At 34.4% G+C, this 12,796-nt stretch overlaps 1 long non-coding RNA gene across 1 annotated transcript; it reads left to right on the top strand.

Moving 5' to 3' along the window:
• Nucleotides 1-5,102: 5,102 nt before the first annotated feature.
• LOC138701749 (uncharacterized) lies at nt 5,103-11,849 on the top strand. Its single transcript, XR_011332679.1, has 2 exons — nt 5,103-5,755; nt 10,810-11,849. It is a non-coding gene; the product is annotated as an uncharacterized lncRNA (long non-coding RNA).
• Nucleotides 11,850-12,796: the final 947 nt, after the last annotated feature.

The following is a 12,796-nucleotide window of genomic DNA, read 5'->3' as shown; positions in this document are numbered from 1 at the left end:
CTTTTAGTTCTATATTTATGTGAATACAAGTTAAATATATTTTGGTTTTTATATACGAAATTCAATAACACAAAGTATTTTATATTCAATAAATTTGATGGATACCAAATACTTTAAATTCAGGCTACATCAGTTCTGAGGGATAATCAAAAGGCTTATTAAGACATATTTTTATTATTATTTTCTGTAGCAGTGTTGGAATGAGGAAGGTTTTAAAAGCACAACCCCGTCCTACACTACCGTATTGTAATACGGAAGATTGTTTCCGATCTCTGGGAAACGACTTTTGAATGACGTCATGTGCATCAGGAGTCACACGACAGTTAAACTGTGGTGAGAGGTGACAAACCAGTAGTAAGTGATTTCATAGCCAGAGTCACTGTGTCTCACAGCAGCAATGCCCAAGAAAATCGAGCCTTTTTGGGAGGGTACATTACGATCCTTTCCAATGCCAAGTACAGTTTCGTGAAAATAACAGAAGCCTGCAAAAAAAAAATAAAATAAAATAAACATGGTTTCGTTTTTTCCAAAAAAGGCATCTTTGTGTACTTAATAAGACTGGTGAAGCTCAGATGGGATTAATTTTTATCATTTCGGGGGGAGGGGTGCGGCTTGTGGCGGGGGGTGGATTTGCTTGTTTTCCCCCTTGGGAAAGGGGTAGTATTAGAAAAGGAACTTGAATGCAGGTATAATAATAATAATAATAATAATAATAATAATAATAATAATAATAATGGCTTTATTTAAGAAACGGAGTATTTTTTAAATTAACGATTATGATATAACAACCAACTAAATGTCTTTTTAGGGGGCTCAAATAGGAATGTAAGCTAATTATGACTTAGGCTATAATTGGTGCGAATGGAAATTTTGGCATATTATAAGGTATTAAAAACGTAATCAGGTAGAAGTTGCAAACATGTGGAACGAATTTGTGTTACTGCTTTTGTACAGTCACAGGCATTTTTCTTATCAGTAATAATTGGTGTTCGAAATAATGTTACTAGTCAGCAACATGTGCGATGGAGAGGTAACGGATCGGGCCATTCTACCCCATTATCTCTTGGCTTAGTTGCCTCATGAGTGATGCCTTGTTTGTGTCAGTTACGAGATTCAAACCTCTCTTCGGAAAGTTAACCAAAAAGCATTAGGTGTTCCCTTATTTATTTATTTATTTATTTATTTATTTATTTATTTATTTATTTATTTATTTATTTATTTATTTATTTATTTATTTATTTATTTATTTATTTATTTATTTATTTATTTATTTATTTATTTATTTATTTCAAATATACAGAATAAAGAAATATAATTACAAAACAAACAAAGAGAAATACAAATAAAATAATACAAGTAATATAAAAAGAAGATACAGTAGTATTAACAAAATTTGAGACCGAATGAGCAGCGCTCGTGCTCGGTCGCAGTTCAGATATAATATTAAAATAAAAAATAATAATATAAATAAATAAGTAAAATAAAATAGGAACTAAAATATAATTACAGCGGCAATGGAATTATATAATATAATATTAACACTATAGAAGAATAATATCGCACGTGAAAAGTAGGACTAATATATATTTCAAAATTATAGAATATAAATATAATATAGGTTGATTAATTCATACACATAGGCTATAAATTTATTTAATCAAATTGAAGATATTAACACGTTTCTAATTTTCTTGTTATATGTTAGTGGGTTACATGTTAGAAGTTCTGGGTGTAATTTAGTTAAAGCATTGTACAACCGAGGGCCAAAATTTATGCTGTGCTTTAGACCAGCAGATGTGAGACATTTAGGTTCTACTAATGTTGAATTAATATTTCGTCTTGTGTCATAATTGTGTGTCTGTAATACAAACTTATTACGATTTTTATGATAAAATTTTAACAGCGTATACTTATAAATTTGTTCAATATTAAATACATTAAATTCAGAATAAATTAATTTAGTTGGATAATCGAAACGTTTCTTCAAACAAATTTTAATTATTCGTTTTTGTAAAATCCTATTAGAAATAGGATTTTATGGAACACGATGCTTGTGCAACTCATAAAGATCTAGAAGTTATTTGAGTAATTGTACGAGTATACTAAGAGTTTCTATAGGTAAAAACATATTATAGCTTAAATTATTAGTGGAATTAATCTTGAATTTCATTTAATTAAAAATGAAATTTCAACGTTAAAGATTAAATTGTTACAAATTATGCCTTGGATTGTGTAGGACTAATTTTCATTGTTGGAGTGGGTTTTATTTTATTTTTAATCTCAGGTATATGTTTTGAGTTAATGTTCAAATTAACTTTATTACAATTTTTAATTTATAGTCCAGTTGATTTATTTATATTTTTAATAATAACTTAAGTGTCCAATTGCCACTTCATTATGTTAATATATACGCAATATTCGAATTTGGCTTTCTTCTTGTTGGTGGTTTATGTATCGTACAGTTCCCACACTTCAGATCTAGGACGCATTCTGAGAACCTTACTTGAACATTGAAGTGCTCTTGCCTACTTAAATTCTTTATAAACACTCACTTCCCTTCTAAATGTTCACGAGTAAAAATATTAAACAGTCTCGTTAAGAAGATAAGTTACAATGTTCAGGACGAGAATCGAACCTAGGATCTCATGACTTATAGTCACACATGCTGATCACTAGGCCACGAAGCAGTATGTTAATAAAATCTGATTATTATTTCACCTTTTTAATAGCACTGATTGATAGATAACATTGTCTGCAGTTTATGCAACTAACAGAGCCTTCGTGTATCTAACGATGCATTGTATTCTACGAATTCTATTAGGGAAAACTGTCGTATTCTACATTGTCATTTCGTATTCTTTGGTATTTTCCCGCAGCTTTAGAGCTTTAATGATTAATTTAATATAACCAAATAAGATATTGGTATCATTTACAATCGATTAAAATTATGAACTTCAATGCCTTCATTAATCCTCGCATTTAAGCAGATACTTCCAATTTGTTTTGATCTTGTACTTAGAAAGGAACGTTCAAAATTGGAAGGTTGGATTCATTCATTCATTCATACATAGTGTTCTCTCCAAGGGCAGTTCTTTCACTGCAAACTCAGCATTCTCCAGTCTTTCCTATTTCTGCCTTCCTCTTTGTTTCCTCATATCATCCACGTATCTTAATGTCGTCTATCATCTGATATCTTCTTCTGCCCCAAACTCTTCTTCCGTTCACTATTCCTTCCAGTGCATCCTTCAGTAGATAGTTTCATCTCAGCCAGTGACCCAACCAAATCCTTTTTCAACATCATTATTTCTTCACCCGCTCTTTGAAACACAATTTCATTTGTTATTCTGTCTGTCCACTTCACACGCTCCATTCTTCTCCATATCCACAGTTCAAATGCGTCTATTCGTTTCTTTTAATTTCGTCGTAATGTCCATGTTTCTGCCCCATACAATGCCACACTCCACACAAAGTACTTTAACTAATCTTTTCCTCAGTTCTTTTTCCACAGGTCCGCAGAAGATGCTCCTTTTTCTATTAAAATCTTCCTTTGCCATTGCTATTCTCCTTTTGACTTCCTGGCTGCAGCCCATGTTACTGCTTATAGTACATTTCTAATATTTGAAGCTGTCCACTTGCTCTACTGCCTCATTTAGAATTCTCAAGTTACCTTTACTTTTCTTCCTATGGCCATGCTCTTTGTCTTGTTGGCATTTATCTTCATTTCATACTGCTCACAGTTGTCATTTAGCTCCAGTAGCATATCCCTTAGTATCATCTCCTCTTCTGCTAACAACGCCATATCATCCGCAAATCTTAGACTTTATTCTTCTTCCTCCTACTATCACTCCTCCCATGTTCTGAAATCAGTTCATATTTTGTTCGTAATGTTGGACCCTATTTAACTCTGCGTTTACAGACGTTGAGTTGCAGCCCTGTTTCTCCCTCATCTCCGCCAGACGCTACACTCAAAAGGCTGCGCAACTACTAGATTCATATAGATCAGAGGTCTCCAAAAAGCGTATAGTATTTCGTGATCTCGATGCAGCCCGCCGAACACAGTGTGCTGTAAGGAAAAGATACTCGTACCTCAACAGATGGGAGCGATCAGTGGGGGATCACGGCAACGGTGTGCTTATGTTTACAAATAATAACATCAAAAGAATAAGAAATATTATACGTTTGTATATTATTTTGGAAGTTGGATCCCCGTCTGTTGCTATTGACACAAGCCATTGCAAATTAAACCCCTTCTGTTCTATGGTGCCTTTCAGTGCCTGGAAAAGATCTTCTCCAGTTGCATTTTGTAATTACATCTAGAAGACATTCAGACACAGTAAAATGTTCATTAACTCCTCGGATGAAAATGGCTAGGTGAGCTTTGTCATTTCTATCTGTGCTTTCGTCCAATGCAAGTGAGTAAGCTACAAACTGGTTAATTGTGGTTTCGACTTCAGATTCAATTACATTTACAATCTTGAAATTCCTTCTCTGAACTGTAATTGGAAAAATTTAATTTTCTCAAACTTTGACTTTGTTCAGGACATGGTATTTTAGTAACGTCCTGTATGCACGATTTTACAAATGATGCTCCTGTAAAGGGCTTCATTGACTTTCCAATATTCCAAGCTAGAACATAGCTAGAAGAAGCTTTTTTTGTTTAAGACTGAGGACACGTGTGTGATTTGTGTTTGTATTTTCTTATTTTATATTTATCAAAATATTTGTAGGCCTACGCACTTCACCTAAAATTAAACGAAAAATTATATGTTTGTCATGCGGAACTGAGTGTAAACGTTTTGTAATACACTGATTATTATGTATAACCAACAGTTATACAGATAGGCCCAAAATAAATTCTTTTCAAATGTCCCACATACCTATAATTGTATGATATTCTTTGTGAAGAGTTGAGTATTGTCGTCGCATGTTGAATTTTAACACACCCTTAAGAATTTTTGAACAAATTAAGCATTTCACATTTTCCCCACTAACTAAAAAAAAAAGTCTCTTCCTATTCTTCCTTGAAAGTACTACGTCCATGATTAGAAGACATTGTGAAAATGTGGAACACTCCGACCAACACAATGATAATGGCAGTCCGCCACTGCTCCTCGTTTACGCATAAACATTGAATACAGTACAGGTGGGGATGGGTGAGGTGGAGCGGCTCATTACGTACTGGCTTCGGTTCCGTTCAGGGGCTTACTCGTGAGTACGCTTTTGGAGACGTCTGATATAGATGCACAGCGATATTCGGAACATCGTTTAAATACATAGCATATTATTTTTGCAACTTTTTTGGCACGACATCTTATACTACAAAGACGTAATAAGACGTATTGGTGTGCAAAATTTGAAGGTACTACGCAACCTTCCAGTGTTGAACGTTTCCTTGTTAGTTGTACAGTATAGATGGCACTGGCAGGGTCTCTACTCCCTGAAGTAGGGGTGTCCCTTGTGGGAAACGTCACTCACTACTAGCTCTGTGGTTCAAATGTGTAATTATATAGGGCTTATCTCACAATCTTGGGTGAAATTCATGGCCCGTGTAATTCCCCAGGCGAGATATAGGCGTACGAGAAGACGTGGAGAAACGGAAGGAAGTGGAGTTGGCATCGCTAGAGCGATAAGATATGCTACAACAAACACACTGTAATGGACACGCGTTGAAGAAACTGCAATGTATCACAATTTTACTGTGAGGACGAGTTCAGATCCTTCATATTTTGGCACTTTGATACATAATTTACAACAGGTACGTAATCTTCAACATTTAAATAGCACTGGTGTAATAGGATCGGTGGGTGGTATTAATAAAATGAGCAAAATTCCTCGAGCAAAGCCTATTCTACTCCGTCTTTTGAGTAACTTCTCTGTTTTCATCATCACCCTTTCTCATTTTAGGCTTCCTGGTCTGCTACTGCCTCAATCAGTCAGTCACTTGTCGTCCCAAACTTCTCGTACCTTTAGGCTTATAGGTGATATAAACTGTTTGACTATCCCAATATTATCAGTTCTCTTTACATGTGTATCCAATTCAATCTGTAGTAGGCAACTGAACAAATTTCACAATTTGCTGCATATGTACAGAGTGAACCGTAAGTAATGTCAGTAATCTCAGTGGGTTATTCTTTGAGATATTTCAAACCAAAAATCTTAATACAATTTTGCTCGTTTTTGCTTCTTTTTCGATATAAAAATTATTTTATATGAAATATTTCATTGTGTGTTTTGGGAAAGCAATTGATTTTATTCTCAATATGCTCAGACAATTTAAAAGAGCAGTGTATTATGATATTAAATTATTGAAAAAAAATTCAATTCTTTCCATTGAATGTGCAGAAATTTCAACCGAAAAAATGTAAAAGGTAAGGTAAAGGTAAAGGTATCCCCATAACATGCCATGAAGACACTTGGGGGGCATGGAGGTAGAGCCCCATGCTTTCCATGACCCCGGCACTAGAATGAGGTGGTGTGGTCGGCACCACGCTCTGCCAAAAAAATGTAACATTTGAAAATTACTTTTCAGAACGAAAAGTTGCATTAGTTCGGATAAAATTTCTATACATTTGAAGGACAAATCTAAAATTCTTTCAATCCATCTTGATTACACAAATTTTAACACTATATCACTTCGGAATATGTATTATAGATCTTTCGCGTGTTAAACATTACAGTACCTGATTAACAAGTTTCAGCCTGTTATTGACTATCTTAAGAATTGGTTGGTGATGGTCTTGGCGCCTTTTGTTTGTGTTTCCTGTGGGGGTGTGTTTGTGTAGTGTAATGTGGAGTCAAACACATCCAAACGAAATTCTCAACACACAACTCAATTTCAGAATACACACACTTTGACATAACATTACATTACACAAACACACCCCCACAGGAAAAAAGAAAATGCGCCAAGACCAGCACCAACCAGTTCTGAAGATGTCCAATAATAGGCTGAAACTAGTCAACCAGGTACTGTAATATTTAACATGCTAAAAATATATAATAAGTTACATATTCCAATTTTATTATCATAATACACTGCTCTCTTAAATTGTCTGAGCATATTGGGAATTCAATCAATGGCTTTCCGAAAACATGCTATGAAATATTTCATATAAAACAACTTTTATCTCGAAAAAGAAGCAAAAACGAGCAAAATCACATTTAAATTTTTTGTTTGAAGTACCTCAAAGAAGAACCTCTTGAAATTAATGATATTATTTACGATTCACTCTGTATCTATCATTATTTCAAAATGTTCGAGTTTTCTTCATGTACCCAAAAATGAATATCCATCTGTTTTTTTTTTTTCTAAATTGTCTCATTTCTCTTATTGTGAGTTGATGCTATGGACCTAACTTCACTTCCATCTACTAGTACTGATTGATTTTGCCAATTTTTATAAATTTTGAGCAGAGTATGTTTTTGCTCTAGAGTTGGGTGTCCTTTCGTCCTTATTCTCCCTGGATAGTCCGGTTTTTTCTTTTCGCAAAATATTTGTGTTGTCCCGAACATTTTTTGTGGGGTGCTCATATGTCCTGCTGTTTGCAATTATGTTTTCTAAAAGTATTTTATGCTAGGTGATGTTCTGTTTGTAGTTTGCTGTGCAATTATAGATATGAACGCTGGGAAGCGCACTTGTACGATCAGAAAAGCTGTTGGATTTACAAAGCCCGACAGAGAGAAGGACGATTATAAATAGTTTGTTATTGACTCAATAATTTATTTCTAATGACATACGTGAGATTATAGACTACATAGTCAGCCATTTATTTCTTAAAGAGGACGCCCTTTGAGTCACCACCACTGACATGGAAATATACTTCGTCAGACATCCAGGAAATGTCAATAAAGTCATCTCTATCCGTGCGATTTAAAATTTCCTCACAAGACGTCCTTCGGTTGAGAATATCGCGATGTTTAAATTGATGTACAGCTTGAATTTTGTATGGATAAAAATGTAAGGCGCATGAATAGATGGACGGGATAATAGCACCAATTGAAGTGGCTAAATTCATGCGTAGTATCCTCAGAACTGTCGTTATTCTTGTAAAAGCACGTTGTGCTTAAATGCGACAGGCTCATGTCAGTAGAATTACTGGAATGTAAAAGAACTCCTGCGGGACAAAATTTCGGCACACCGGCGACGCTTATATAACCTCGGCAGTTGCGAGCGTCGTTAGATAAACCATAATTAAAATAGCTCGTTTTTCTGCCAGACTTTGTATAAACTCGTGTAAAGTATTTGTCTATTTCAATGTAAAAAATTAGCAACATTGTTCATTTGGTAAGACTTTCCTATAAATTCCTAAGACAAATGTCGTTGTGGAACCTTTTCTTTTTTTGACCAAATACACAAACCAGGAAATTAAGGCAACAAAGAAGCATTTATATCTGCAGAATAAAGAGATGAAAATGGTCATTTGAGTATATAATACAAAGCTAATGTTCACTAGTATTTATTAATATTTTTTCAACAATTTTTTATTTTCTTACGAGTAATTCCCTTATTTTGAAAAGTTCCGGGTTTTTGGAAAGATTTGGGTGAAATGTTGTTTATTTCTCGGGGTAAAAGAACCATTTTCGTTATTTTCTTTTGCAATTAATTAATAATTAGTGACCTTTTATTTATATTTTTACAAAAATTTGTCAACGTAGCTTAATCGTCCTCAAAATTTATGCTTTAGTTACACAAAAGGCACTTCTCCAAACGTTAAATTTTATTACATTTACTCGCATTCAAATACTATAGTTTCCAACAAATTTTTTGCTAAGAAATTAAAATTGTTACTACATGTCCAGAAAAGTATGGCTGATAAGACTACATAGCCTTTTATAAGCTAAAGTAAAAGTTTTCAAAATTAAAAAATTAAATATAGTATCCGGAAAATAAAAAAAAAATAAATAAAATTTTTGAACTGACTTCGTTAAATATTTTTATGTGGCACATCCAAAATTCAAAATTATAGCTCTATTGTTAAATTATAGACATGTGAAAGAAGCTGGACTGTCTTCTGGCTTGTAACGTTTATTTTATAGGAGTAGATACATTTTGAAATGATGATTTTTTTTTTTTACTTCAATAACTCAAAATCTATTAAGCTGATACTAATGAAAATTGGGGGCCATTAATACTATTAATAAATTCCATGGGATTTGTGATATCGGAATGGTATTTGGCAAAATAACGCCGAGGATTCGCCATGAATTACCTAACATTCGTCTTACATTTGCGAAAACCTCTGAAATAACCCAACAAAAAAATCTGGAAAAATAATGCCATATTACAGTCTGATATATACAGAGAAATACATGATACTTTGTTTAAATGCTATCAATAATAAATCAAATTCCAAAGAGAGTCAAGAATTAACATACTGTATAATACCTAATACATACTATACAATATCCGCCGACATGATCATATATCGGAATAGTTTCTACGACTCTCCTGGCTCCTCTTGCAAGATAGACGTTTAGTACATTCTGTTTGCCTGCTATATTGAATTATACATGATTCCACACCCAACTACCTTGTCTCTCGGTTTACTCTCCTAGCTTCACATCATAATCGAAATACACGTTCACAGCACAATCTGTTGCTATCAATACCACGTCATCAGACATCTCTGTACTCAAGTTCTTTCTCAATAGCCATGGCCCGCTCATGGAATTCGCTGCCGCTCGAAATCAGGGATAGTCTTAGTCCTCAGTTGTTTAAAATTAGGTTGTTTAGATATATTTTAAATGCAAAGAATTAGTTTTTTAGGTATCATTTTTTATTATTATTATTATTATTATTATTATTATTATTATTATTATTATTATTATTATTATTATTGTGGCCGGGTAGCTCAGTTGGTAGAGCAGCTGGCTACGGACTGGAAGGTCCGGGGTTCGATCCCAGGTGGTGACAGGATTTTTTCTCGTTGCCAAACTTTCAGAACGGCCCCGAGGTTCACTCAGCCTCCTATAAAATTGAGTACTGGGTCTTTCCCGGGGGTAAAAGGCGGTCAGAGCGTGGTGCCGACCACACCACCTCATTCTAGTGCCGAGGTCATGGAAAGCATGGGGCTCTACCTCCATGCCCCCCAAGTGTCTTCATGGCATGTTACGGGGATACCTTTACCTTTACCTTTACCTTTATTATTATTATTATTATTTTACACAGTCATTACTTTATTTTTTCCATTAACGCTTATATCTAGGTAATTGTCATTCTCTCAATGTAACACGTGCTGTGCTGATCATACTAATTCTACTTATTCCTTTAGTTGTGAGATTATATTCATATGTATTAATTCTTTTTTTTTTTAGTTAATACTGTATACTATATGTATTTTCCTGTTTGTGATTATGTATTCAGTCTCTTTTTTTTTATTATATACATATTTTTTTATTATTGTTATTTTAAAGTCAATACTGATTGTGTATATGTATTCAATGTCTCTTTTTTACTTAATTATGTTTATTATTATTTTTAAATCAATATTTGTATACCAGTATGTATTTTTTTGTATGCGATTTCATCCTAGTTGAGTGGAAGAGAAGGCCTGATGGCCTTAACTCTGCCAGGGAAAATAAAACTATTATTATTATTATTATTATTATTATTATTATTATTATTATTATTATTATTATTATAGTTTTTATTTCAGTACAACCCAATAGGAGGCGCCAGGCGACGTTAACGACGATATTGAACATAGGTTGGACAGGGTGTTGAAAAAATGAATAAGAAATTCTAAAAGTAGTTTTATAAATATGAAGATAAATTTGCATTTTTTTTTTTTCAATTTTTTGACATTCCAGGACAAATATAACTCAATCTACGACACAGGACACACCATTAAAATCCAGAACGTCTAGCAACCCTGACTACGTTATATTTTCAGAAAAGAGGCTTTCGACTTAGAATTGGACGAACACAAGGTGAAAACTCCTAACGTCAAGACTTCAGCCAGAACAGCAAAAGACTTCATACTCACAAATCACCAACATCCATTGCAGAGATGTGAATCCACAACTGAATCAAAGTTGCATTATTGAAAGCACCTTGAGTGGCTACATATTGTCAATAAATTCACGTTTTTCCTCATTTTTGCAATTGAAGGGTACACGGAAAAAACTAACAATGTCACATTTCCATTAAGGGTGAGATAGTGTTCTATTTCAGTATATTACTGCAAAATTTATTGACGTTTCTACTTGAAATGAAGGAAGTGATGAGTGTATCCGTGGTTTTAATACTCCTTTACCACTTTTGGTAAAAATAACACTAACGTTTGTAGTAATACAGTGAATTAGATAATGACACCACCCTTAACAGCATTGTGATATTGTTCGTTTTTCCCGAGTACCCTTCAATTATATTCAAAGTCAGTGATATCAATATTACGTCAACGTACATCTACTCGGAGCACAGAAGTAAACACTAACAACAAAATGAGGGGAAAAGAAAGAAGAACGACCCGAACGTAGTCGATTCTTTTAGTGTCATTTCATATATAATCTGTGCATTTCGAACTGGCGGATCAAGGTCATTTCGTCTCCTCCACACTGTACCTCTTCTCCTAAGCTCTGGCTGGTCGCATTCCTCTCTAACATGCTGCGCCAGGAGTGGGGGTAAGCACGCATGACAAATGCAGTCCATTGCTTGACCTTAAGCCACCAGTTTGAAATACACAGACTATAGTTTGAGAATGTATATGCTGTAGTTTGAGTGGTCAGCGGAGAGTGAAGAATTAGAATAAGGTCGATCAGTCTGTAGTGAGATTATCATATGGAAAGGAAATTGTTTCAATGGAACTGTTAATGTTTCAAACTGAAATATAACAGCAAGAACATCATGAAGCATGACTATTCAAATCCAGCGCTGAATAACGTCAAACGAAGATACTGCTTTCCAAATTGCTTCCAGACAAACAAGAAAGAACTCACTGAGTTCTTTAAGCCTATATCCCTTCCAAGTTGTTTTCAGGCACCAACTGTAGATACTGCTTGATAAACCAGCAAGGCTTTCTCATTAAACTACTAAAACATTAATTTTATAGAAAGTAAAAGAAACTTCAAAATAGCGTTTGTTGTGCATCTTACCGCTGAATATACTTTGCTTTTATCACAACATTACCAGAAATACGGAATTTTTTTTTCAGAATTGTCTCTAGATGCTGATATGTGAAGTATCAGCACGTTTTCATGTGGTTAAGTAAGAATTAAACTACTGGAATATGAACTTTTTGTGACAGGAAACAAAATGTCATCACCTCAATCTTCTTCGGAAATACTGCCGCTGATACTGGGCGGCTCTGCCTTTTTCGTGATCTGTTGTGTAACGGTGTGCTGCTGGTGGAAGAGCCGGAGGGATCACACCACCATCTGCAACAACTGCTTGGATGTGTGCGTGTTATGCCTGGATTGCTGTGGGGACTGTCTCACGTGCTGTGGCTGTTGCGCGGACAATGGTGAAGGCGGTGATTGTTGTGGTGGTGAAGACTGTGGCGATGGCGGAGATTGTGGCGATTGTGGAGGTTGTGGCGATTGTTAACCCTTTGAAGCACAAATTATTTTTTTTATATCTTTCATATCATGGATCATACCAAAGCTTCAATCAATTTTTTTCAACATTTTAACTCTGCACACAATTTAAAAAAATAGATAGCACCTCTATGTATACTCAAGAGGTAGAATATCTGTGCCATAAAGTGGAATATCTGTGCCATAAAATTTAGAAAGAAAGAAAACGGTGGTTCTTCTCAATAACCACTATGCCGCAAAGAGTTTAGTGAAGAAGTCACAA

Source organism: Periplaneta americana, chromosome 6 (assembly GCF_040183065.1).
Source record: "Periplaneta americana isolate PAMFEO1 chromosome 6, P.americana_PAMFEO1_priV1, whole genome shotgun sequence".
In the NCBI taxonomy this organism is placed as follows: Eukaryota; Metazoa; Arthropoda; class Insecta; order Blattodea; family Blattidae; genus Periplaneta; species Periplaneta americana.
The sequence above is the reverse complement of the archived record's forward strand: the minus strand, read 5'-3'. Positions and strand labels throughout refer to the sequence as shown.